The following is a 27988-nucleotide window of genomic DNA, read 5'->3' on the forward strand; positions in this document are numbered from 1 at the left end:
ATCTCAGCATAGACTGAGGTCAAGCTGTTAAACGTCATCAACACTCTTCTAAAGAGTATGGACTTTATTCTCTAGGTAAACATTACTTACAAAATTATTTCATAGACATCCCACATAATTTGGTGTTTGGATTTCTAGCTCAAATATATAAAATATATATTAAGTAAATTAGTAGTGTTTATCCCAACATCTGGAAGAAAAAAGTCTACCTAATCTCAAAAACGGATCAAAGAGTCAATGGATCCATTCAGTAATAGATCAACTGGATGGAGAGGCAGGGAAATCCAGCTGGGATGGCTGCTTCTCTGACTGACTGCTGCAGAGCAGGAGGCTCTGACCTTCCTCTTCCCCAGCCAGCCACTAGTAAGACTGCCCACAGGAACCCTGCTCCCTCCTGCACTGGACTTCTACCCATCTGTGTAGCAACAGGCTGTTTGCCACAATGAAGCCATTCTTTAAGACCAGCTAGAGTCCCACCTGCTCCATGAAGGCTTTCACAATTATGGCTTCCAGTTGGCTCTCTCTTCAGCACACAATTCAGCAATTACTGTTTCATGCATGTATCTTGTCTTCTCCAGTAGGCCTCAAGGACATCAAGGGTAAGAAGTATGTTTAGGCTTCTACCTTGTAACTTATGGTGCCAAATAATGATGGCGCAGCAGGGGCTCAATAAATATTTATGATGGGGCTTTCATTTAGGCTGATTTGTTAAGTGTCATTTTTTTTCTGCTCAGAATCAAGTCAAAAGAGGAAGAGAAAAAAACCAGCAGAGGCATTTCTGTCTAGGAATATAGATAAAAGACAGGTTGTGTTGGCTTTCATCCATCCACTAGTTCAACCTGCCCTACAAGTCCTCTTAAATCCTGCTCATTCTGTCTTTGCTTTAACAACCTACAATGCTTTTTTTCTTTTTCTTCTCTTGTGCAAATGACTAGGGCAATTGTCTGTTGTTGGCACGTATTGTGGTATGACCAAGTGTTTAAGAATCATGAAACCCTACATTAAGAAGTCAGTCCCTAACTGAACCTTTACCCAAATCAAGGCTTATTTCTTGCAGCAGCACCATGGTGCCACCAAGTGGACAGTTTTTGAACAATTTAACTCATAAGCTGGCAAAGTATTTTGGAACGGGGGCATTTGTGGCCAGTTCATTTATGGAATTGCAGATTTTATGCTTTGCATTCTTATGGCTAGGATTTTCATGTATTCTAACAATTGCTTCACTTATGCTTCTTGCAATATTATTCTCTTTAACTCCTACTTATGATTTAAGAAAATTCCTAATGAAAGCATTTTTGAAGTAGAACAATATGGGTGCTTACTTTTCATCTTCCTAGATTTGAGAGAAATCAAATTTCTCATTTTCTCTGGGTGAACTTTTAAAATATTAATTCTATTTCCTAGGGCATTCTACTTAAAGAGGAAGGGGCCTATGCATTATGATATATGTGCCACCTATGTTTAGTCTTGATGTGTTGTTTCTCCAGAGTTAACCTCATATCTTATTAGTCATTTCACCAACCAATGGTGCTGGAACAATGGGACATCCATACACATACACAAAATGAACCTCAACTCTTACCTTGCAGCATATACAGACATTAACTGGAAATGGATACCATTATCACACATAGCCCAAGCCTCAGCTGAATGCCCAATTCAAGGAACTCCTTGAAGAAACAAGACAACTCTGGGACATCTTACCCTCTCCTACTGACCTGAGACTAAAGGTATCTCATAGGCATTTTCCTTGGCAGAGGCCACATGAGATAAATTTTCTTTCTTTAAAAAAGTATTTGCTTGGGACACTTGGGTGGCTCAGTTGGTTGAGCATCCGACTCTTGATTTCAGTTCAGGTCATGGTCTCACAGTTCATGAGTTTGAACCCCATGTCAGGCTCTGCACTGACAGTGTGGAACCTACTTGGGATTCTCTCTCTCTCTCTCTCTCTCTCTCTCTCTCTGCCCCTACCTGGCTCGTGCTCTTTCTCTCTCAAAATAAATAAATACACTGGGGCCACCTAGGCAGCTCAGTCTGTTAGGCCTCCAACTTTGGCTGAGGTCATGATCTCACTGTCCATGAGTTCCAGCCCCGTGTCGGAATCTGTGTTGACAGCTCATAGCCTGGAGTCTGCTTTGGATTCTCCATCTCTCTTTCTTTCTCTGCCCCTCCCCTGTTCATGCTCTCTCTCTCTCTCTCTCAAAAATAAAGATTAAAAAAAAAATTAAATAAATAAACTTAAAAGAAAGTATTTGCTCAATTTAATATTTGATTTTTCTAAAAGTCTGTCTTGGCTCTGTGTAATTTAGATCAGTGCATACTTGTGGTTCTATATGAAAAAAAATTAGAGAATGTTTGAATTTACATATAAAAAACTCGTAAGATGTGGGCAAGTGCATTGGACTACCAGCCAGGAGATACAAAGTCTAATTCCAAGTTTGTTACTAATAACCAGTAGAGCTACATACAAGACATGATTCAATCTCTCTTAGTTTCCACATTTGTTAGGTGGTTAGTGTCTCTCCATTTTCAACTTTTGTGTATTGCTAAATTTTCATTAATGAGCCTGTTTATACTATTAATAGATTCCTTCCCTCTGTCTTATGTGATATTTTTTGTGAATGTGTGTATTTGCAAATTAGTGTTTTTTGCAATATGAGCTTTTCATTTAAATCTATTATTCTTTTTCTGTTGTTATAATTTTTTAAAATTGTTTATTATTATTTTTTTTATTTTAGAGAGAGAGCAGGGGAGAGGGGCAGAGGGAGAGAGAGAGAGAGAGAGAGAGAGATGGAGACAGAGAGAATCTTTTTTTTTTTAATTTTTTTTTTAACGTTTATTTATTTTTGAGACAGAGAGAGACAGAGCATGAATGGGGGAGGGGCAGAGAGAGAGGGAGACACAGAATCGGAAACAGGCTCCAGGCTCTGAGCCATCTGCCCAGAGCCTGACGCGGGGCTCGAACTCACGGACCGCGAGATCGTGACCTGAGCTGAAGTCGGACGCTTAACCGACTGAGCCACCCAGGCGCCCCAAGAGACAGAGAGAATCTTAAGCCGGCTCTACATTCAGCTCAAAACCCGACACTGGGCTCGATCTCATGACCATGAGATCATAACCTGAGCCAAAATCAAGAGTCAGACACTCAACTGACTGAGCCACCCAGGGTCTCCTTTATTTTTATATAGTAAATATATGACAATGACAGATAAACTATATGTTAAAGCACTTAACACAAAATTTAGGGGGTAGCCTAGTAACTGCCATAAGTTTAAAGCAGTAAAGCAAATTGTATTTTGACATATCTGAAATAATTTCACTGTGCTATGGAAACAGCTGTGATTTCTACTGGTGATAGTCATAGGTCTGCTAATGCGAAGGTCTGCTAATGCATAAGGTCTACTTCATTCATAATTTAAGGGCATGCCAATTTTCAATTAGAGAAATTCAGAATTCTAAACATGAACTCCTTTGTGGAGGATCCATGGACCCCAGTTTAAGTCAGTAAATGCTATTATTCTTAAGATCTCAGATTCACTGGGGCACCTGGGTGGCTCAGTCGGTTAAGTGTCCGACTTCGGCTCAGGTCACCAACCTCATGATATTGCCATTCAGGAGTTTGAGCCCTGCGTTGGGCTCTGAGCTGACAGCGTGAAGCCTGCTTCAGATCCTCAGTCTCCCTCTCTCTGTGCTTAGACACGCGTGCATGTATGAGCACTCTGTTTCTTTCCAAAAAAAAAAAAAAGTTAAAAGAAAAGTCCAGACTAATTTTGATGAATGCTTTTGGAAAATTTCTCAGGACTATATGTTTCTTTCAAACTTGCTAAATGTGTATTACAACAAGTGTATTTCTAATTTCTGCCAAATTTTAAGTCTCTTTAAGAAAGAGTGGTAACACCATATGCCCTAAATATGCCACCTAAAAACACCTCTGCTATCTTCCATAAAAGAAAAGGCAGATTAACCTCAGTGTGCTTGCCTTGCTTGGGTCACCAAGCCAGGGGATTGCAGGATCGGTAAGTGTAAAATTACCATAAGGAGGCATCAAAATACAGTGGGAAGCCTTGAATTTTGGCCTCGAGCTATCACCTTCTAAGTACCGGATTGTGGGGAACATCACTTAATGTGTCTGAGCCTCTGTTTCCTTATAAGCAAAATGGTGATAACCTATTCTGCTGAATACATTGGATTGAAGGTTCAAGTGAAATAAGATTCAAGGTAGCATGTTGAAAACTCGGAAGGGCAACTATGATGGAAATCCGTCCATTTCGTAGGAGGAACCTAGAAGGAGCTTAGAAAGGTAGGGAGTACAGGAGAAGAATCAAGGATGATTCAGAACCAGAAGCAAAACCTGACTGTGCCTTGTTATGGGACTGTCATAACCATCAGCTCTTCTGGTTCCCCTCTCCCCCTGGTGGGAACGATGGGAACAGACATAATCTTGTCCATGATCCTTTCAGTTCAGATAACAGGAAGGGATGTTAACAGTTTAAGGATCAATAGAAAAATGACGGGGGTGGCACCTGCATGGCTCAGTCGGCTGAGCCTCTGACTTAGGTTCAAGTCATGATCTCATGGCTCATGAGTTTGAGCCCTGCATCAGGCTCTGTGCTGACAGCTCAGAGCCTGGAGCCTGCTTTGGATTCTGTGTTTCCCTCTCTCTGACCTTCACCACTTGTGCTCTGTTTCTATCTCTTTCTCTCAAAAACAAATAAACATTAAAACATTAAAAAAAAAATGAGGGGAAGAAATAAGGCAGGAGAGGAGTGACATAGAATTAACACTCTATTATCACTCGTGGCAAGTCAGACACCATGTGTATCAATCTTTTTACCTGCAGGGATGGCTTCTGGGCTCTCAGTGGTAGGAACAGAATCTTCAATTGATGAATATAAAATAACCACTTAAAAAGTAAAGCAACTGGGGCGCCTGGGTGGCGCAGTCGGTTAAGCGTCCGACTTCAGCCAGGTCACGATCTCGCGGTCCGTGAGTTCGAGCCCCGCATCAGGCTCTGGGCTGACGGCTCGGAGCCTGGAGCCTGCTTCCGATTCTGTGTCTCCCTCTCTCTCTGCCCCTCCCCCGTTCATGCTCTGTCTCTCTCTGTCCCAAAAATAAATAAAAAAAAAAACGTTGGAAAAAAAAAAAAAAAGTAAAGCAACTGAAGAATGAGAAATGTTCTTTTTTTTTTTTTTTTTTTTTAAGAGGGAGACTGTATTTTAAAATTGTCACCATCAGAGAAGAGAAAAGAAAGGTTGTGGAAATGTTCCGGATTAAAGGAGACTAAAGACACATGACAAGCATATGTAATACCTGATCTATGCTGAATCCCCTACTAGAGGAGACAAAACAATGCTATAAAACATTACTGGTCAATAGATAGAATTTGAATATGGATGGCAGATCGTATAAAAGTATCACATCAACGTTAAATTTACTAAAGCTGAAGACTTTGCTATGGTTATGAAAGCAAATACCCCTATCCCCCCCCCCCTTTTGGTCAAATACCCCTATTCTTTTTTTTTAATTTTTTAAAAATTTATTTATTTTTGAGAAGATAGAGACAGAGTGCAAGCAGGGGAGGAGCAGAGAGAGAGGGAGACACAGAATGCAAAGCAGGCTCCACACTCTGAGCTGTCAGCACAGGGCCCAATGCAGGGCTTGAACCCATGAACTGTGAGATCATGACCTAAGCCAGAGTTGGACGCTTAACTGATTGAGCCACCTAGGAGCCCCTCAAATAATATTGAGAAATATTAAAATATTCAGGAGTATTTAGTATTTATATTTAGTAACTTATCTCTAAATGTTTCAGGAAAAAAATATATTGAGAGAGAGGGAAAGTGAAAGAGAGAGTGAACAGCTGGGGTAAAATGTTATAAGCAGACAATCTGGATGAAAGGTATATCGGTATTCTTTGTGCTATTCTTCTTTTTTCTTCCAAGTTTTATTGAAATTCGAGTAAATTCACATATAGAGTAGTATTGGTTTCAGGAGTAGAATTTAGCGATTCATCAATTACATACAACACCCACTGCTCATCACAAGTGCCCTCCTTAGTATCCGTCACCCATTTAGCCCATCCTCCCATTCACCTCCCTTCCATCAACCCCCAGTTTGTCTTCTACATTTAAGAGTCTCTTATGGTTTGCCTCCCTTTCTGTTTTTATCTTATTTTTCCTTCCCTTCCCCTAGTTCATCTGTTTTGCTTCTTAAATTCCACATATGAGTGAAATCATATGGTATTTATCTTTCTGACTTATTTTGCTTAGCATAATACACTCTAGCTCCATCCACATCACTGCAAATGTCATTCTTTATTACGGCTGAGTAATCTTGCACTGTATATATACATATATATACGTATATATGTATATATATATACATATATATATGTATATATACACATACACATATATATATATACATATCACCTCTTCTTTATCCATTTGTCAGTCAATGAACATGTGTGCTATTCTTATTTGTGCAACTTTTCTGTAAGTTTGAATTTATTTCCAAATGACAAAATTTTTAGAAAGTGAAACAAATATTTTAATGAGGTCCTCTATTCATTAAACATTCTCATCATTATTTTTAGTTATTCGATGGCATTTAACATATGCATGACTCCTAGCCACTTACGAAGTCCTTCAACATCTTTTATTTCATTGAATCTTCTTCAAGAAGCCCCATTTTACACAGAAGAAAACTGAGAATCAGAAACTTCTCATAGGACCTTGGCTAAATTGTCTTTGTATTTTCACTGCCTCACCCAGTGAACAAAGGAAGTTAAAAAGGCAGGGATGATGAGGAGACCTGTCCCTAAATCACAAACACAGAGTTGCACAGGCTGGACTGAGACTCAGAGCTCAGTACCTTTTACTTCTGTGCAGCTACAAAATACCATAAAACACACTCAAATCTCAGACCATGATTAACCATTATTTAATTACTCTTTGGTGATCTCAAGTAACATAATCTCACAATGCTTTAGGCTAACTTTTATGTAAGCCATTTATCATCCTGTAGCTAAGGGAAATAACAGTTGGAAAAAACGTTAATCGAATGCTGGCAGAGCGAGACTACCCTGTAGTAAACTCCAATATATTGCTTTTACCAGTGACACTGTGTAACCTAATAAGATAAAATTATTTTATATAGACATTTTGCTTAAACATAAGAATGAAAAAGATGTTATCAAGATATCTGTACTGCTTATGTTAGTGGCAAACATTACCCTTGATACGAAATTTTATGCATTGCTATTTTGAACACTTCAAAAAAAATTTTTTTATGTTCAGCATTATTTCCCCCAGTTTCATTTTCAGCACCTAAAGTGCTGAAACTCTAGCTAGCTAGAGGAATGGGCTCTCACAAGTGAAGAAAAGACATATTACCAGCAGCAGAAGTGGTTTTTGTGAACTGGCTAGTAATCCTCTTTGTTTTAATCAGTGCCAGATAACTTTTGACATTTGCTGAACTTGGTTTCTTTTTAAAGTTCAGGAAATTATACTAATTGAAAGCAATAGCAGCACATTAAAAAAAATGGAAGTGCTAAGAAGAATGGACTCTGAGACTGCGGGTGTTGGGGAGGATTACTTGGTCTAAGTGCACCTATCTGGGTGATGAAGAAAATCTAGTATTGGGGCAGCCATGGGAATATGTTATGATCAGGCTTACTTTCATGAGTGGTCTTCAGTCAGCCTGTATTGATCTGTCTTTTATTCTGTGAGTAATGAATCTAATTCTGGATACTCCTATGTAGTCATCATGCATTATAGTTGGGAGATGACAAAGGTGTCATCTGGGGAGGACAGCTGGACATTTGACAAAGTGTGAAGGTGATTAGACTGATTGTTGCTTGTTAATCAACCTTCAATGAGGAGTCCTTTGAGACAAATAGACATGGCTTATGCCTCCTCAATCTGTATTCAGCTCTCCATCCCTTTTCTGGTATGATGTATTGCCCTGTTCATCAGTAAATTAAAAATCAGACGCAAGTTGATTCTTAATGCTTAGCCAAATGAAAATGTTTTGAACAGCTATTCTCATATGGTTTCTCATTTGCATAATTTATAGCAAGAGAATCTTCGATGAGTTATCCACCCTCCATGAATTCTCAGTTTGGTAGATTAGAACCTCATGCCAACATGAGCAGACAAACCTATATGTTTCATTTTAGGGAGAGCAAATTTACTCCCTAGTTTTTCCAGTATATTTTTATTGAGCACCTAATGTATGTCATGGATTGAAGATTCAAAGGTGAATAAGACTGACTCTCTGTTTTTATAATTGGGGAAGTGGATATTTAAACAAATGATCACACACAAAAAATGACAGGCACTAAGATTGGGATGAGCCCAAAGTTCTATGGGACAACTTTTTTGAGAGAGAGAGAGTGTGTATGCTCAAGCAAGTGGGGGAGGGGTAAAGGAAGAAAGAGAAGCTTAAGCAGGCTCCACTCCCATTGCAGAGCCTGATGTATGAGAACATGACCGGGCCCAAAATCAAAAGTAGGATGCTTAACCAATTGAGTCACCCAAGCACCCCTCTATGGGACAATTTTTGATAGGCACATAACCTACTGTATGATAGTCACTTGACCTCTTTGCTCATCAAGAAAGGTTCTGGGGAAGAAGACAGCTAAGCTGAGCATTGAAGGACACACAAAGGTTAGCCAGAATAAGGGAACAGAGGGAAGATGAGGATTCTAGGGGCCAAAATATGCAAAAGTCAGGAGAAAAAGCAAAGCAGGGTATATTCTGGCGACTGCAAGTAATTGATATCACTGGACCTAAGGAAGGGACAGATCATGATGATCCTCCAATGCCATTCCAAGAAGCTTGGATTTTATACTGATGGTTTTAAGGCAATATTGAAGGGTTTTAAATAGACATAAAATGATTGAGTGTACAGAGAAAGTATGGGCATGTGGTGAGTCTGGAGGAAAAGATCCAGGGCCACAACTCACATCACCAACATGGTGTACCTTTTTAAAGCTGTGTGCTGTGGACAGAAAGGCTGCTAGGAAATAACTGATGGGGTGGAAGAACTTGGAACCCATCTATGCTCTCTGTCCTTTTAAGGATGGTAAAACACGTCATGTTTATTTTTACAGAATTACACACTCATTGGGCACCTGGGTGGCTCAGTCGGTTAAGCGTCTGACTTTGGTTCAGGTCATGACCTCGCAGTCTGTGGTTTCAAGTCCCATATCAGATGCCCCATGTGCTGACAGCTCAGAGCCTGGAGCCTGCTTCAGATTCCTTGTCTCCCTTTCTCTCTGGCCCTCCCCTGCTCGTGCTCTGTCTGTCTCTCTCTCTCAAAAATAAACATTAAAAAAAAAAAAAAAAGAATTACACACTCACAACGGGATAGTCTAAATAACGTCATTTGATAGAAGCAAGTGACGTTACGCACACTGAAACACTGATACTGACACCTGAGTACCCAAAAAGTGGATGAAGCAAGTTAGGGAAATTATCAGTTACATAATTTCACCAACAACTGCTATTTTACACTTTCATGTTTATCTTGTGAATTCTACCTGGAGCATCTGCAAATAAATATGTTGATAGATTAGACCTGAAGAATTATTCCCTTATTAATTCTTAGTTTTAGAATTGAGAAGACTGTATCCTGTTCATTTTGGCACACCTGGTACCTAAAACAGGGACTGCTACACAGTAAATGCTTAGTAGGTGGTTGAAAGTCAAGAATTAAAAACACATACTAAAATAGATTTTCTAGGACCTTTGAGGTTTTCACAAAAATGCTAACAAATTTCTTTAACACAAAATGAATATTAATTTGAAGTCAAATAAATAAATACCATATTCACTTGGGATAAATGTAGCTTCAGATGTGTTTAATACAATTTGCAAAAAGGCAGTGGGAATTGTGTGGGTGAAACTGAATGAGGAATCTGGTCTTTTGTAATTTTGAGCTATTTAAAATGAGAAGGGTTGAGTAGTTTAAAAAATGGATGGGAGGAGCTCGGTCTTAATGGCAACCCACAATTTTCTTCTCATGGTTGTGACTATAGAAAGAACATTTTCTAATTTCCTATAATGCTCACAAAGATGTTTCTAGATCAAGGACTGTGAGACCCTTTGAATGTAAGAGTTGAAAAAGCCTTATATGTCTGTATACACCTACCCCTCAATTGTGTCCAAATTTGAATATACAAGTTTATAATATAAATTAATATAAATAAAATAAATTAATAATTATAAGTTAATAATTATAACCTAGAATAAAGATATTATTATAAATTAATTAACATAAGTAAAATAACCTAATAATTATAACTTATAATTCTATGTACCTTATAGTTTTAAGAAGAATCATATTACATACTTTTTAAATGTTAGCATTCCACTTTTTCTGGTCATTTAAATAATGTTCTTGTGGCATTTATTTTTGCAATAAAAGCCTAAGTTTGCAGCAAGTGGAGTGCAAATTACACATCTATACTCATAAAAGCACAGTCATGAAATTATGCCAACCACATTCTTTCCTAAATGCTGCTTGTATTTTCTTTGGCTTCTTGTCTTTGTATTTTAGTCATATAGACAACAAAGAATAGTTTCATGGAGACTCTTTACTAGGTTGGATAAAAATTGATTACTATCAATGATGTCCGTACCACCCCCTGCACCAGAACATTTGCCTTTGAGTCTATTATTCCTCAGTGCCTTTTGTTGTCATTGTTGCAGTTACAGAATGTGATTTTCAGTTTTAAATTTAAAGTTTCGTGCAATGGGGGTGCTTGGGTGGCACAGTCGGTTAAGCGTCCAACTTCAGCTCAGGTCGTGATCTCATGGTTCCTGGGTTTGAGCCCCACATCAGGCTCTGTGCTGACAGCTTTGGGTTCTGTGTCTCCCTCTCTGCCCCTCCCCCGTTCATACTCGGCTCTCTCTGTCTCTCAAAAATGAATAAACGTTAAAAAAAATTTAAAGTTTCATGCAACGAAGGAGCTCTTTTCCATTTTTTCCCTGATGCTATACTATGCTTTAGTTTCTTTAATGACAGTTCTAAGGAGAGAATATGGGGCGTTGGGATTTAAGTGGAGATCCTGGGACTCCTGGGGGTGGTGACACTGCCACCCTTGCTTTCTGTGGCCGGTACAGGAACTGAAGCAATCACTACCCAACTGAGCACTTAGGGGACCTTTGAGGACAGAATGATTTGAATCGATTAGATGAACAAACATGAAACTGTCATGTATGACCAGTAAAGCAAGCTCATTTTAAGAGAACCAAATAAATTAAGTTCACAAAAACAAATCGATTTAGGGATGGTATATTTACATTAGAAAAAACTGCAAAAATCTTTGAATGGTGAGCTTTCCGATGGAATATAAATTTTCATACTGGCATTTAAATTTTTTTACTTACGCAGACCCAAGTAAAGCACTCCAATTGTCACATGATAATAGAATGTTTTGCATTTAGTAGGTTTTTGCAGTTCTCAAAGCCCATGGCTGTGCTTCAGCTCATTTGCATCTTCCACCTGGTACATGCAATGCCCTCAGCAGAGCGAGCACAGCCTGGTAGAGAACCTGTGACCTCTAATCCAGCACCACTTCCACCAAACTCCATTCCTACACAGGCGTTTTGTTTGTTTGTCTGCGTTTTTAGTGGAGGTATATGTCTATTGCAAATAACATAGGATTGTTTCAGACACCTGCCTGTATTAATATACTGCTGGAGTTTGGTGCACAGTAGTGAGACGCACCTTTTATACTCTTAAATAATGGACTTTTGCATTGCATTTTAAAATAACCTCCCTTCTATTTGAAAATGTTTTAGGCAAACCTATTATACCCACACATGGAGAATTTAGGATTGATGCCAATCTTTTTACTAAGTTATGAATATATTTTTTTAATGTTTACTTATTTTTGAGAGAGAGAGACAGAGTACGAGCAGGGGAGGAGCAGAGAGAGAGAGAGAGAGAGAATCTAAAGCAGGCTCCAGGCTCTAAGCTGTCAGCACAGAGCCCGACACTGGGCTTGAAACACACAAACCATGAGATCATGACCTGAGCCAAAGTCAGACGCTTAACCGACTGAGCCACTCAGGCACCCCAAGTTAATGAATATTTTTTAAAGTTCTTATTTTAATTCTAGTTAGTAAACATACAGTGTAGCATTAGTTTCAGGTGTACAATACAGTGACTCAACAATTCCACACATCACCCAGTGCTCATCATGACAAGCACACTCCTTAATCTCCATCACCTATTTCACCCATCCCCCACTCCCCGCCTCCTCTCTGGTAACCATCAGTTTGTTCTCTATAGTTGAGAGTCTGTTTTTTGGTTTCTGTCTGTCTATCTCTCTCTCTCTCTCCAAGCTAACAAATATATCACTAATACTTCATCCTACATTCTGGAGTAGTAAGTTGACATTATTTCTCCCTATAATGAAAATTATTTGCTCCTCAATTTATGCTGTACCCATTGATTTCTTCTGAGAAAATATTACAAGCATGACTTTGATCCACTAATTTAAAGAAACAGACATCACACACAAGCACAATGAGTAGAAAATTTATGCTTGACATCACCACTGTGATTTCCTATGAGGGGCAGAATCTAATTTTATTCTGCTGAGAACAAAAAGGGAGTTGGAGACATGCAAAATTACGGAGCGTTCAGGTGATGTGTAGCCCATATCAGTGTGTTACACTGAGTGGTTTTTTAAAACTCGATTTAACCAGCACTTTGCACATAGCTGGTGCTCAATAGTACTGACTGGTCAGTTAACTGACTTTGACAAGTTTTGATTTGCCTGGTTTAGTCCTCGCCTGTTTTCCTATTTGCTGCCTGATGGGTCCATCTGTTAACAACCAGTTTCCAGCTTCAGGCTAAGCTCTTCCCTGGAAGATGACCTTCTTGTTGTTTTATTTTCTGAAATGTTTTGAAAAGGGCTTTATTTCTGAGCAGCAGAGATGGCAAACTGTGGCCAGAGTTCCTATTAAGAAATGTGGTTGCTCTGAGAATAGGCGAGCTAGCTATCAGTCCTGTCAGTGTAGGAGGGAGAGCAGACCAAGGCCAGCCATCCATTTCTTCCAGAGGATTTGCTTCATTTGTCTCCTGCTGGCTGGGCAGGACCGATTAGCCCAGTGGACAGACAGTGTGAAGTAACTGTGGTGGCCTCTTGTCTCTCACTCGGCCCCACCTCCCTTCTATGCTATCTGCTGGCTAGTCTGTCCGCCTTTGCAGATTTCTTCTAGCCTCCAGCATCCTTTTTAACCCTGGCCGCTCTGAGGTGGCGTCCCACCTTCTAAAGCCATGCCCCTTTCCATGTCCCACCACCCAAGAGCAAACCTTTATCAGTAGAGACTTTGCTAGCTGGTTATTAAAAGAGTAGCAATTAAACCAATTCACACCAATATATGCAGTAATCTGTAGAAGAATATTTACATTCAGGGGCACCTGGGTGGTTCAGTCAGTTGAACGTCCGACTCTTGATTTTGGCTCTGGTCATGATCCCAGGGTCGTGGAATTGAGCCCTGCAGTGGGCTGTGTCCTGAGCGTGGGGCCTGTTTGAGGTTCTCTCTCTCCTTCTGCCCCTCTCCCCTGCTCACACACTTTCTCTCTAATACAAACAAACAAACAAAGAATATTTACATTTTAGAAGAATACATTCTTAAACCAAAAAAGTCAAGTTATAATGACAGATTTTGTGTCAGTAAAGATGTGTTTGAACCAGGAATCTTCCAGGTACTTAGTAAATGGAAGTTTATTCTTTTTCTTATTCTATATAGATCTTTTGAAAAACGAGAAACAATTTATTGAGATAAAAGCTAACAATCTGCTTATAAACTGGTGCCATGCTTGGTCAAGTCCTGCTAGCCTCGACAGCTTTGTAAATAGTTAAGCTGCTATGTAGTTTAGTCAGGAGAACCTCAGTAATTCAATTTATTACTTTCCTTCTCTGATATCAATGAAGGAGGTGATTAATGTTATGGAATTTGTGCCAGAAAGACATTAAAGGCAGTTGCTGTCTCTTGCCAGCTGCATGGCCTTGGGCAAGGCACACGACCTTTCTAAGCCACAGCTTTCCTATTGAGCTCATATGGTTGATGTGTGTGATTCCTGTATAGGGAAAATCATTAATATTCCCAAATACATATTTTGAAAGCAATTTCGATCAGAGTCTCACTGTTGTTATTGTTGTTGGTTTTAACCCATCAAAAATCATTCTGAAGTTCACATGGAAGAAAAAGTGCATGAGTATTGTCAAGAAAGTTTTGAAAGAAAACAAACAATGAAGAGAACTTACCATACCAGAGAGTAAACTTTCCTACATGGCTACTACAACCGAAATAATATGGATATTAGCTCAGGAATGAACAAACTGATCAATGAAACAGAACAGAGAGCACAGGAACGGATTCAAGGTTTCTTTAAAATACAAACTTAGTATAGAGTGATGCTTATATTTCAATTTAGTGGGAAAAAGAACAATTACCTTATATATAGCATTAAAGTAATGAAATATTCACCTGAAAGAAAAACAAAGAGATATGTAACTTGAATAAATACAAAGAGAATATTAGTATATAATGGAGACTACGAATCTTGGGGGTAGGGTAAGGGCATTCATGGGCAAGGCAGAAAAATTCACAGATCATTAAGGAAATAGATTGACTTGAGTATATACATAAAATTTCTGAATGTCAAAAGGCACTATTAAAAAGTTGAGAGACAAATGATAGAGTGGGAAAGAATATTTGCAACAAATATTAGAAGATGCTAATTTCCCTTTTATTTTAGATGACTCTTGCAAATGAATAAAAGAAATATAACAGAAAAATGGGTATATAAGATGATTAGTAATTATCGGATGAAGGAAACAAATAGTAAACATTTAAAAAGATGCTGTATCGCAGTGGTGGTCAGGGATATGTACACTAAAGAAATAAAGAGATATGTTTCATGTATTGGAGAGACAGGAATTTTAAAAAAATGGACCAAATCTACTTTGGCCAAAGTGTGGATAAAACTGATACCTCTTAGACACTACTGGTGAATGCGTGAATTGCTAAAACGTTTTTGAATTTTTTTTTTTTTCAACATTTTTTATTTTTATTTTTGGGACAGAGAGAGACAGAGCATGAACAGGGGAGGGGCAGAGAGAGAGGGAGACACAGAATCGGAAACAGGCTCCAGGCTCCGAGCCATCGGCCCAGAGCCTGACGCGGGGCTCGAACTCACGGACCGCGAGATCGTGACCTGGCTGAAGTCGGACGCTTAACCGACTGCGCCACCCAGGCGCCCCTAATTGCTAAAACGTTTTTGAAAGTCACCTGGGGGGCGCCTGGGTGGCTCAGTCGGTTAGGCATCCGACTTCAGCTCAGGTCACGATCTCGTGGTCTGTGGGCTCGAGCCCCGTGTCGGGCTCTGGGCTAATGGCTCAGAGCCTGGAGCCTGCTTCCGATTCTGTGTCTCCCTCTCTCTCTGCCCCTCTCCCGTTCATGCTCTGTCTCTCTCTGTCTCAAAAATAAATAAACGTTAAAAAAAAATTTTAAAAAATGAGTCACCTGGTAATATTAACTTTATTTATTTACAATTTTTTTAATGTTTTATTTTATTTTTTGAGAGACAGAGCATGAATGCAGGAGGGACAGAGAGAGAGAGGGAGACACAGAAATCCGAAGCAGGCTCCAGGCTCTAAGCTGTAGCACAGAGCCTGGTGCAGTGCTTGAACTCATGAACGCGAGATAATGACCTGAGCCAAAGTCAGATGCTCAACCAACAGAGCCACCCAGGTGCCCCGTAATATTGAATTTAAATGTGCAGATCTTTGACCTAGAAATGTCACTTCTAGGAATCTAACTTACCTAAATAGAAGCACTAGTTTTAAGGAAAAAGCTGAGTGAAACTGCATATTTCTGCATTTAAGAAATGAACACCCCCAAACGCTGAAGTGCCCTGAACATCTACCAGTAAGACAAATATTGAATAGGTTATTATTTTATGTATACTCTAGAATATTTTCAAACATTTACATAGGTCTACACTCATTGATTTAGACAAATATCCATGATATATTGTGAAGTGAAAATAACAAGGGCTAAATAATAGTTGTAATACATTTGAATTTTTATAAAGAGGCTGTATAGGTGGGTGGGTGTCTAACTATAGGACTATGTAATATCTGGGGTGTTGGGGGTCACAGAAAGACTTATGGAAGGATACATTCCAAAATGTTGGAAGCAGAAGAATGGAACTAAATTGGGGGAGGAGAACATTAATTTTCCATATGTCGTTATTGCTTGAATTACTACACAAAGCCTTCATTACCTTTATGAGTTGAATTATATCCCCCTCAAATTCATATTTAAAGTCCTACCTGCTCCCCAGTACCCCAGAATGTGCCTTATTTGAAATTAGTACAGATGTAATCAGTTAAACTAAAATGAGACCATACTGTAGTAGGTGTTCTGATGACTGGTACCCTTATGAAAAGGGGAAATTCAGAGAATCAGACAGGCATTGAGGGAAGCCGATGTGAAGACACAGGGAAAAGATGGCCTCTCTACAGTCAAGGAGAGAGACCTGGAGCACTGACCGCCTCCCCTCACAGCCCTCAGAAGGAGCCAACCTTGCTGTCAACATCTTGCTTTTAGACTTCCAGCCTCCAGAACTGCAAGACAACAAATTTCTGTTGTTTAAGCCACCAGATTTGTGGTTCTTTGTGACGGCAGCCCTAGCAAATGGATACAATTGTTGTTGAAATTAAAAACCAATAAAGTATTTTTGAAAAAGGTGAAGAATAAAAAGAACTGCATTTTGTATGTTTATGCATTCGAGAAACATTTACTAAGTACCTATAATGTGCTAGGTATTCTAATTATTTTTCTTAATATTCCAGAAATACCAGAGGGTAAGAATTAGTGTCCACATTTTACAGAAGTTCTGGAACTTTTCCAATGTCACACAATGAATAAATTTCGGGGTAGAAGTCAGAGCTGTGCTGTAGCTGCTTTTCTGTGCCAAATCCCACCACTGAGTGCTTGATCTCCTCTTTGTCCATTTCCAATCTTTAGTGAGCATTCAGGAAAAAGTTAGTTCGCCCGTCCCCATTTCTATAATGTCAACGTGAGGCCCAGAATAATGATGTCAGAATGACATTGCCCATAAAGTATGATACCAAAGTGGAATGATTTTATGGAATCTCCTTTTATTGTATTGTATTGAAGGGAAAGACAGTGAACAATGGTTATAGCTTTCTCTTGGTTGTTTTCAACATTTCATGTTCATTTTTATCTTGCCAGTTGTCTAACCTAGAGAGCTAAAAAAAATAGGAAGATGGAGGAAAGAAATATTTCAGAAGTCATATGACTAAATCATAGATAGGTGGTTTGGCTCAACAATTTATTTCAGAGTTTTATCAAGGAGAAGTCAAATTGAAAATACCCATGACCTTGTGATACAGATGTTATATTTTCCAAATCTTTTAGTGTAGGGCAGAAGGTTTGTTGCTGTATTTGGAAAGAGCACCCTGATGACCTCTTCTATTAATTCTAGTGATGGCAACGATATATGCAGGATGCTTCTTATTTTATGCTACCATTTATGGATAAATTTTTATTGATCCAGCTCAATGATTACTTTCTATCAGCCTCTCTCAGGTCAATTTGTTGCACCTTCTTCTTTGCACTAGTAATACACTTTTACATACAGAATATATAATGTATTCCTAACAACATGTATTCTCTTGCATTATTTATGTGTGAGAACCTTTTGCTAAATTGTAAATTTGTCAGAGTGTGAGACCGCTCAATCTCTACGTTCATTAGGATCTCAAAACCAGGCACACAATAAGTGATCAAGAGAGCAGAGAGGATTAGAGGTGTAGGGTGGGTTAGCAGTGGGATGGCCGAAAAGCAGCATCCCCATCCGGACGGGAGACCACCTCATCATCCATCTTCCCCCCAGGTACTACCCCTCCAGTGGGCATGCTCACAACTCAGTGGTTTGCAGGCCATTCCCTTTTCCAAATGCCAGCTCCTCTTCCTATCCTTCTGTCTCTCTGTCCCTGGCAGAGTACAGTCAGTAGCAGGGATATCAGTGCCATTACTAGTACTGGTAATAGCTGATCCTTCTATAGCATTTATTGTGTCAGGCACTGTTCTAAGGCTTTACATACACTAAATCTCTTAGATAGTTACTATTATTAGCCCCATTAAATAGATGATAAAACTAAAGTGCAAAGAGATTAATTAAGTTACACAGCTAATAAGTGATAGAGTCATAATTCAACACAGGCAATCTGGTTCCAGAGTCTATGCTCTAAACCACTATGTCTTCTTAGGCTTACCTCATATGAGGTACATGGGTCATGACGGGCCTTCACCACTGGAAATCATTTCAAGCTCCAGAGACATTATCAAAGAGCCAAACTGGACCTCCCCAAACTGGATCCACAAGTGCAGGGGGCAAATCTCCAAAAGATGAAGGATCCGGATCTAATCAAGCATGTGAAGAAAATTCTTACCAGCAGAGGCCAACCATGTCATAGAACTATCTCTATATATTGTAGCATTTATTTGAGTAGAAAATCACTGGACAATAGAACCTTTGGCTTACCTCTCTGGCCAGAAAATGTTTCCACATTTTCCTCTTTCCACATCTGAAAAGAGCTCAATGGGCCTAGTACTGGGAGGAGAACCCACTAATTACAGCTACATACTACTGTCACCATTCTGTAACAGCAACCTCCCTATCGCCACCTAGTGTGCAGAATTAAGCAGGTAAAATGTTCTGAAGTGATCTTTGCATAAGAGGATGACTTGGATTGGATGGCCTCTCATGATCTAATGAAATCTTCCTCTTTTTCTTTATTAGCTTATGGATTTTTCTACTTTCAGTTGGCCCACTGTGATCGGGTTTTTTTCTGAGTTGTCTTTTACCCTAGACACTTGTATCTTTCCCCTTCAATTATTACTAATTTAATTCTTATGCCTTCCCATTTTCTCATGTGGAACTTCGGTTTTACTTCTCAGAAGAATGAGTCCATTTGAATAACATACTAATCCCAAGTTAAACACTATCCCTCTACATAAGTTAAATAAAAATTAGGCGAAGGTTAAAATGATATCTTTAAATATATTATGGATGTACTTCCAATGAAGTTTTGCCCAACTACCCATAAAAAAAATAAACCACTAGGTCTTCTTTTTAAAAAATATTTATTTACTAATTCTTTTCTTTTTCCCTCAAGTTAGTTAACATATAGTGTAGTCTTGGCTTCAGGAGCAGGCCCCAGGCCTACCATGGGGCTCAAACTCATGATCTCAAGATCAAGAATCACATGCTCTACCAACTGAGTCCGCCGGGTGACCCACTGTATCTTCTGAACCAAGGAAACCATACCTGTAATTGATGTGTGGTAGAGAAAGAGAATTGATAAAAGATTATGTACATAATTTTGTGTATCTATATTGAACTGCTCATAATTAAAATACAAATATCTCATTTAGTTGTCAAACTTCAGTGTAGGGCCAAGGCTTTTTCTTTGAGAACAGTTCTGCTGACTGAAGTTTCTCATAGTTGATCTTGCATTATTTTTATCCTTTTTGCATTTTTCATTAAAGAGGAAGAGAAATTTGAGTGCACTTGCAAAGTAACGAATGCAGTTACTTTTAGGTGTCTTACCTACACAATACAACAACAACTTCAATTTTTTTTATAGGGATTAATTCATGGAGAATTTCCAAAGCGTACGTTTTTAGAGACCAACAATTCTATTCCTTTTCATGCTGAAATACAATTGGTTTACAAAATACTTAATTTGAGTAATTACAATCCTTAATACAATTGGCACACATTCTGGGGAATCAACATGTCTGACGTGATAAGCACACAAGTCTTCAGTGAGAGGGAAAGTCTGGGGCACTCCAGAGGACAGTCACTCCCACCAGGAACCAGTAGCCATGGATTCCAGGCAGTATGTTTCTAGACGGGACAGGAGTGTTGGTTAATCTGATGTTAAGTGGCAGTGACTGAGCAAGTGCTAATGTACTGTGTGGTCCTTGCCTCCAAGGCTAATGTATTGTGTGCCTCCTTGCCTCAGCTATCCCTGTGCTGCAAGACTTCTCTGGTCATGTCTCCACCTGACACAGAGGTAATTGTTTCCTCTTCAGTGACTGCACAGTACGTTGTTTCCAGTACATACTTACACTTTTTTAAAAAGCGTGGTCATTTTTTGGATTTTTTTTTATTGTGATAAAATACACGCAGCATCAATTTGCCATTTTAACCACTTCTATCTGTATAGTTCAGTGGCATTAATTACATTCATATTGTTATGCAGCCATCACCACCACCTATCTCCAGAACTCTTTTCTTCTAGTAGAACTGAAACTCTATACTCATTAAATAGTAACTCTCCATTTCCTCTTCCCCCAGTCCCTGGCAATCACTGTTTTACTTCTGTGTCTATGATTTTAAACATAATAGGTACCTCATATAAGTGGAATCACACAGTATTAGTTTTTGTGTATGTCTATGATTGGCTTATTTCACTTAGCATAATGTACATCATCAAGGGTCATCCACACTGTAGCACGTGTCGGAATTTCCTTTTTTCAAGCTGAATAATATTCCATTGTATGTATATACCACATTTTGTTTAGAAGTTCATCTGTCCTGGGACAACTGGGTTGCTTCCATGTCTTAGCTATTGTGAGTAATGCTGCAATGGACATGGGCATACAACTATTTCTTCAAGACCCTGCTTTTGATTCTTTTGGGTATTAAATGGGATGTTTTTGTTGTTGTTGTTTTTTAAAAATAGGTAGCTCTTCCTCCCTGGAATGTGTACTACATTTTACATTTTTAGTGGATAGCACACTTCCTGGCACATAGTAATTTAATAAAGGCTTGTTAATAAAACACACTCTTCTACAGATAAACAGAGATAATCATGGCTCTAGGCCATGCAATTTGTACCCAGAGTACTGCTCAAACCTGTAGTAAAGTTAATTTGAGAACATTACATCATTCTTTTCCTGAAACACTGTGAATCTATCACTAAGATTTCCTTTCCTCCTTTCTCCTCTTTTCCATCAGTTATTGTGTAGAATTATACATGTCTTCTCCCTAAAACTCTGGGGTCTACCTCATTTTTCTAGCTGTAGATTCCTATATATAAATTCTAGGTGGCAGAATTTTCCAAGGAAACCACAAATCACTCTTAATTCATGATGTCTATTTATAAAAGAGTCTATGTCTTTAGAATAAAACACGAAATCTCATATTTTTACTTAGCATTTGATGCAGACATTTTGGATAGCTACTGAATGTTTACATCAGCTAACTGATCATCATTACTGCCATGAAAAGATTCAATTTCCAACAGCTTAGAAGGCTGTATGAAACTTCTGAAGGGAGAGCATACATTTTAAAGTTTAAAATAAAAAAAAAAAGAAAAAAAGGAATGCTTTGAAGCCATTGACATAGGCACACCAGAAACAATTTAGCAAAGAAACATTTCAAAAGAAAAAAGGAACCAAACCCTGATGAGGTTGCTTGCTGTCAGGGACTGTTTGAGCTAAACTGCTGACCCAGTGAAGTCTATGTTATTAGTGAAGTGTTATTAATAACCCTTTTAATGGGATGAGTTCTACATTTTTTTCTCCTTCACTGCTATTATAAGGAAAGTATGTATTTTTGGCTTCAGTCATGATATATTAACTTTATTTTTTACAATGATTTCCTTTATGTACTTTTTACCGGTATAATCTATGAGTGATGGTTTGAGAGAAAGACTAAGAGAATAGAGGAGGAAAAGATCAAAAGAAGAAAAAAGAAAGAACGAAAAGTAAAAGCTCAGGAAATACAGGAACTTTCTATTTATGAGAATTATGTATGAGAATATTTTTTGTTTGCATTTAGATTGTAGCTGTCTTGCTAATTGTTTTTCCATTCGAGTTTTATTGAGCTAGGACTTATCTTTCTCACTTTACATTTTATTATTTAGTAAATGATATTATCATGTAAACATATTTGTAAGGGTGAGGGTGTGATTTCGGTAATGTGTTTATGATCTCATTTAAGGACACAAGCTAAGGGGCCACAGAGGGTGAGAAAGGACTTCAGAGGATGCATTCAAGTTCTCACTGCAGAAAACTGAAGGGGAACATGTGCAATTAGCCTTCATTGCTCTACTCCCAAACCAAAAAAATCTATCGAAGATACCCTTAGTTTTAATTGCAAACACACAAGTCTGCAAATGGTAGTTATTTTACGGTATTTGTCAGAAGTATCCCTGGACAACGGCAAACTGGGTAATTTTCCTGCATTCTGTGTGTTACCTTCTTTCTAGCTGATGCTCCTGTTCACTGTCCCCTGAACACACGCACACACTGCCCAGCAGTGACCTAGAGAGGCAAGAGTTAGGGAATATTTATTTACAGAGCTTACATACTCTGTATGTGGGGACATACACAATAAAAAATTAGTACACAGCATATGTCAGGTAGGAATAAGTACTCTGAAGTAAATTAAATCTGGAAAAGAGACTAGAGAATTATAAAGGCACATGTGTGTATACGTGGGCATTTATGTGTGCATGCATGTTGGGGAGTACCTAACGAGGTGGTGTTTGAATCAAAGCCTGGAAGAATCATAGGCATGAGCTTTGTAACATCACCCTTAGGCTCAGGCAAGAGGGCAGTTTCCCCAGGCTCTTCTGGCTAGAGGGACCCACATATCACAAACACACAAAAACAAATTTGTAGAGAACACATGAGTGCTTCTGTTACTCAGAACCTGGCGCTCAGTGCTGGCACAGCACAACGAGTGACCCTAAATGTCTCTCCTCATGAATAAAACTGCTCAGGCTCCAGGGAAACTCTTGTCAAAAATCTCTTGGGCTGTGACCTCAAAACTAAAGGCCACAGTGTCCTAATGCTGTTAGGGTGGGTGAGTTGCTCCGCGGTTCAAGCTGGAGAGGACACAAGTAACAGCCGCGCTAAGGTGAAAGGTTATATGGAGTTGTCAGATTCCTCTCGGAAAATAACATATTCTTGCATAGTGAAAAACTATTTCCCATTGATGCTAAATGTCCACTTCCTTCCTTCTTTTCATGTTCTGATTTGTAGTTTTGGAGATACAAATTAATTCGACTTTTTACACTGAAATTAAATGGACATTGAACACCAGAATTGTGGGTCATTTTATGTGTATAAAAATATTTACTACAATTTACATGCTTTTTCCAAAAAAGAAATACAATTTCATCTTTACTTAGACAATTTAATTAAAATTTTGATAGTCATTATAGATATTATTAAATTTAGAAATCTTTGATACTGTCTACTATACCATGTAATAACCATAGCTTTCCACTGAAGAAAAATTGTCACCAAGAAAGTCCATTTGTCAAGGCAAGAGAATATAATCTATTTCATTTGGCAGTTTGTTGTCTTACTATTTTATTTATTGATTGATTTGTTTGTTTTTTGAGAGAGAGCTTGCACATGAGGAACAGAGAAAGAATCTCAAGCAGGCTCCACGCCCAGCACAGAGCCTGATGCGGGGCTCAATCTCATGACCTGTGAGATCATGACCTGAGCTGAAATCAAGAGTCGGATGCTCAACTGACTGAGTCATCCCGGCACCTCTGTTGTCTAATCGTTTTAAACACAAGATACAGAGTGTCTATTTTCACTTTTGCCTTGGGCTCTTGAAATGCGAAGGGTGAGTCTAGACCCCTGCCAAGATCTGAGGAAAGAAAGTTCTGGGCTAAGGGAAGAGCAAATGAAAAGGCTTTGATAAGAAAATGAGAATGGCACTTGTGAGCATCAGCACACAAGCCAGCTATAACAAGAGGGAGGTAAGCCAAAGTAGGAGCAATAAGAAACAAATGAGAGGCAAGCAGGGGCCAAATAATCTAGGTGTGTCATTGGACGAAATGCGGATTTTAGTCTAAGTGTTGTAGGAAGCCTCTTGAAAACTGAGAGCAGGAAACTTACACCATAGGTATTAAAAAAAAAATCACTCAGGCTGCTGTAGGGAACAATGCTGGAATTCAGGGAAGAGCCACTAATCTATCACAATGGTTCAGATAAGAGATGATGGGTGTGAGCTAGGGAGATAGTAGGGGAAGTCATTGGAGTTGGTTGGGATTTATTTTGAGACCAGTCAACAGGACTTGCCCATGAATTGACTGTGGAATGAGAGAGAAAGGGAGAAGTCATGAGTGACTCCAAGGTTTTCAGATTAGGCAACAGGTGGGAAGACTGGGGAGACACTGCGTTTGGAGGAGAAAATCAGGACTACTATCTTATATTAAATTTGAAACACTTCTTAGACATCCAAATGTAGATGTCTAGTAGGCAGTTGGTTATCTGAGTTTAGAGTTCAAGAGAGAAGTCAGGAGTACTGGAATCTTGTTGGGACCCAGGAGCCCAAGCTGTTGTTTAGTCTTGAAATTGATGCAATTGTCTAGGGACTGGATGTTGATAGCCAAGAGGATGGAGTCCTTCAATATTTAAAAGTTGGGAAGAGAAGGAGTCATCTCACCTGAAATGTCACCCTCTGCAGGAAGCCCTCCCTGATCCTTCAAGCTAAGTTTTGCTTTTAGTTGATTCCAGAGTACCCTGTAATTTTTACATTGATCAGTAACCCTTATGAAACAACAGTGCAATCCCCTATTTCTCATTCCCTCTAAACTGCAATCTTCTAGAGAAGAAAAACCTTGTCTTGTATGCTTTTTTTTATCCCTAGCATCTGGTATAGTGTTTGGCTTCTATTAGTATTCAATAAATATTTCTTGAATAAATGAATTGTTAAGCATTGATAAAAAAATTGGGGGATACTTAATAATTTTTATAATTAAAGTCATCAAAGAGTGTCCTTTAAAAAAACCCACTGATTTCACTATTGTTTTTAAATAACGTATCAGTAATTTTCCAAATTAAAGCATCTCTTACCTATTTGCAAAACATTTAAAAAATTCATCACCCCATGTTCATGGATAGGAAGACTCAATATTGTCAAGTTGTTAGTTCTTTCAAACTTGATCTATAGATTTAATGTAATACTAACCAAAATCCCAGGACATTATTTTGAGACTATTGACAAACTGATTTTAACTTTATACAGAGAAGCAGAAGACTCAGAATAGCAACACAATATTGAAGGAGAAGAACTAAGTTGGAGGACTGACACTACCTGAGGTCAAGATTTACTGTAAATTACAATAATCAGGAGAGTGTGGTATTGACAATATTATGGCCAAACAGATCAGTGGAAGAGAATAAAGAACTCAAATTAACATACATACAGTCAACTGATACTCAACAACATACAATGGAGAAAAAGTCTTCAAGAAATGATGCTAAAACAATTGGACATCCACTCCACAAAAAATGAATCTAGACACAGACTTTACATACTTCACAAAAATTAAATCAAAATTGACCAGAGAATTAAATGCAAAGCCCAAAACAATGAAATTACTAGAAGATAACATAGGAAATCCAGATAACCGTGGGCAAGATAACGGCTTTTTAAGATACTACCCTAAAGAAGGCACAATCCATGAAAGAAACACTTGATAAACTAGTCTTCATTAAAATTAAAATTTTCTGCTCTGTGAAAAACACTGTCAACAGAATGAGAAGTCAAGTCACAAACTGGGAGAAAATGTTTGCAAAAGACACATCAGATAAAGGATTGTTATCCAAGATATACAAAGAACACTTAAAACCTAACTATATGAAAACGGCCCAATTAAAAAATGGGTGGAAGATCTGAACAGACGACTTCACCAAAGAAGATAAAAAGATGGTAAGTAAGCATATGAAAAGATGCTCAACATCGTGTCATTAGGGAAATGCAAATTAAAACAACAATGAGGCAATGCTACACATTTATTAGAATGGCTGAAGTCTAAAACACTTGACAACAAATGGTGGAGAGGATGTGGAGCAACAGGAGCTCTCATTCCTTGCTGGCAGGAATGCAAAATAATACAGCCAGTTTGGAAGACAGTTTGGCAGCTTCTTACAAAACTAAAAATATTCTTACCATCTGATTCAGAAATTGTGCTCCTTGTTATTTACCCAAAGGAGCTGAAAGCTTATGTCCGCACAAACATGTGCACATGGATGTTTATAGCAGCTTTATTCATAATTGCCCAAACTTGGAAGTAACCAAGATGTCCTTCAGTAGGTGAATGGATAAATAAAGCGTAGTAAGGCCAGACAATAGAATATCATTAAATGCTAAAAGGGAATGAGCATCAAGCTATGAAAAGGCATGGAGGAAATCTTAAATGTGTATCACTAAGTGAAAGAAGGCAATCTGAAAAGGCTACATACTGTATGATTCTTCTAACTATAGGACATCCTGGAAAAGGCAAACTGCCGAGACAGTAAAAAGATCAGTGGTTCCCAGGGGTTAACAGGGAGGGAGGGATGAATAGGCAGAACATAGATTTTAAGGGTAGTGAAACTATTTTGTAGGATACTATAATAGTGGATGCATGTCATTACACACATTATACACTTGTTAAAACCCATAGGATGTACACCAAGAGTGAACCCTAAGGTAAACTATGGACTCTGGGTGATAAGGATGTATCAATGTAGGTTCCTCATCATAATGAGTGTACAACTCTGGTGTGGGATGCTGATTCTTAGGGAAGCTCTGTGTCGGGGGGGAAGGAAAGAATATTTGGGAGCTCTCTGCACTTTCTGCTCAATTTTGCTGTGACTCTAAACTTGCTCTTAAAAATAGTCTATTTAAAAAATCATCATTTTGGGTATCACTGTCCTTCACTTCCTAATGTTCAGTGTCTTGAAAATAATTGTTTCAGATCTGTGGGTGCATACATATGGTGGAAAGGTACACTGGTCTGACTGACTCCATCTTGGCTTGAAGTGGAAGTATCTCTCTTCTAACATTTGTGTTGGACTGACGGATAAAATGATATCAGAAGACATAAATTCTACATTATTATTTTGTGTGTGAAAACTATACCTTTGTATGTTTAAGCTCCTGTAAGAACTGCTCATTTTAGGGAAACCTTTAGAAACAGTTCACTAATAGGCATAACCAGGCTTCATGCCCACTTTTGAAAAAGGCAGTCTTCAGTATTGCCCCATTCTCTCAGGTGGTGACTTCTTTCTTTTTTTTTTTAACGTTTATTTATTTTTGAGACAGAAAGAGACAGAACATGACTGGGGGAGGGTCAGAGAGAGGGAGACACAGAATCTGAAACAGGCTCCAGGCTCTGAGCTGTCAGCACAGAGCCGGACTCAGGGCTCAAACTCACGGACCATGAGATCATGACCTGAGCCGAAGTTGGCCGCTTAACCGACTGAGCCACCGAGGCACCCCAGGTGGTGACTTCTTAATGCATATATCCAGTGCCTTGGGACCTCCTGAGTCTCCAGAATTCCCTTCACATCCTACTTTACTCAAGTCTTCACTCTCGTCTCAAGTTTTTACTCCCTTTTGGTTCAGACAATCTGCTCTGGACTATAGCCCACCCTTGGCTATTACAAACCACAGAGAGAATGGATATTATTGGGTTAAGTGCACTGTGCCTGCATTTTAATGGACCATCTGTAAATGAAGTTCTAATGCACAGTAAAGACTCCAATGACAGAAATTCTAAGTTTTCTGGCCGCCTGGTGGAAATGATATTTTTAGGTAGGTCAGAGTTTTGATGTTGCTGTATCATACACATTCAGCTGGCTCCTAGTCTCCCTTTTTTAGGATCAACCCCATCAACAGATAAGTGCCTTCGGTTTTTCCTTTATTAACAAAAATTAATTCGTTTACACTTTTGAATTTCTCTGTATTTCCTTTTAAAAGAGCAACAAGTGAAAGTAAAATGGTCATGTCATTCTTTCCATTCCTACTAGTCATAATAGGGATTAGTCAAAGAGAAATGACAACAGTTAACCATGGAACTTGAAAAATCTGGAAGCATTTTTATGTTTGTTTGTAAATGTCC

The 27988-nt window shown here is 38.7% G+C and overlaps 1 long non-coding RNA gene across 1 annotated transcript in view; it reads right to left on the reverse strand.

Annotated features, from left to right (window-relative positions):
• Window positions 1-17174: 17174 nt before the first annotated feature.
• LOC131519728 (uncharacterized) overlaps window positions 17175-27988 on the reverse strand; it is a 56901-nt gene continuing 46087 nt past the window's right edge. Inside the window, exons 5-7 of the long non-coding RNA XR_009265761.1 lie at window positions 22332-22397; window positions 18335-18482; window positions 17175-17305 (exon numbers count right to left, since the gene is read on the reverse strand). This is a non-coding gene — a long non-coding RNA (uncharacterized LOC131519728). The remainder of the gene's footprint in view (window positions 17306-18334; window positions 18483-22331; window positions 22398-27988) is intronic.

Source organism: Neofelis nebulosa, chromosome 8 (genome assembly GCF_028018385.1).
Source record: "Neofelis nebulosa isolate mNeoNeb1 chromosome 8, mNeoNeb1.pri, whole genome shotgun sequence".
NCBI classification, from domain to species: domain Eukaryota; kingdom Metazoa; phylum Chordata; class Mammalia; order Carnivora; family Felidae; genus Neofelis; species Neofelis nebulosa.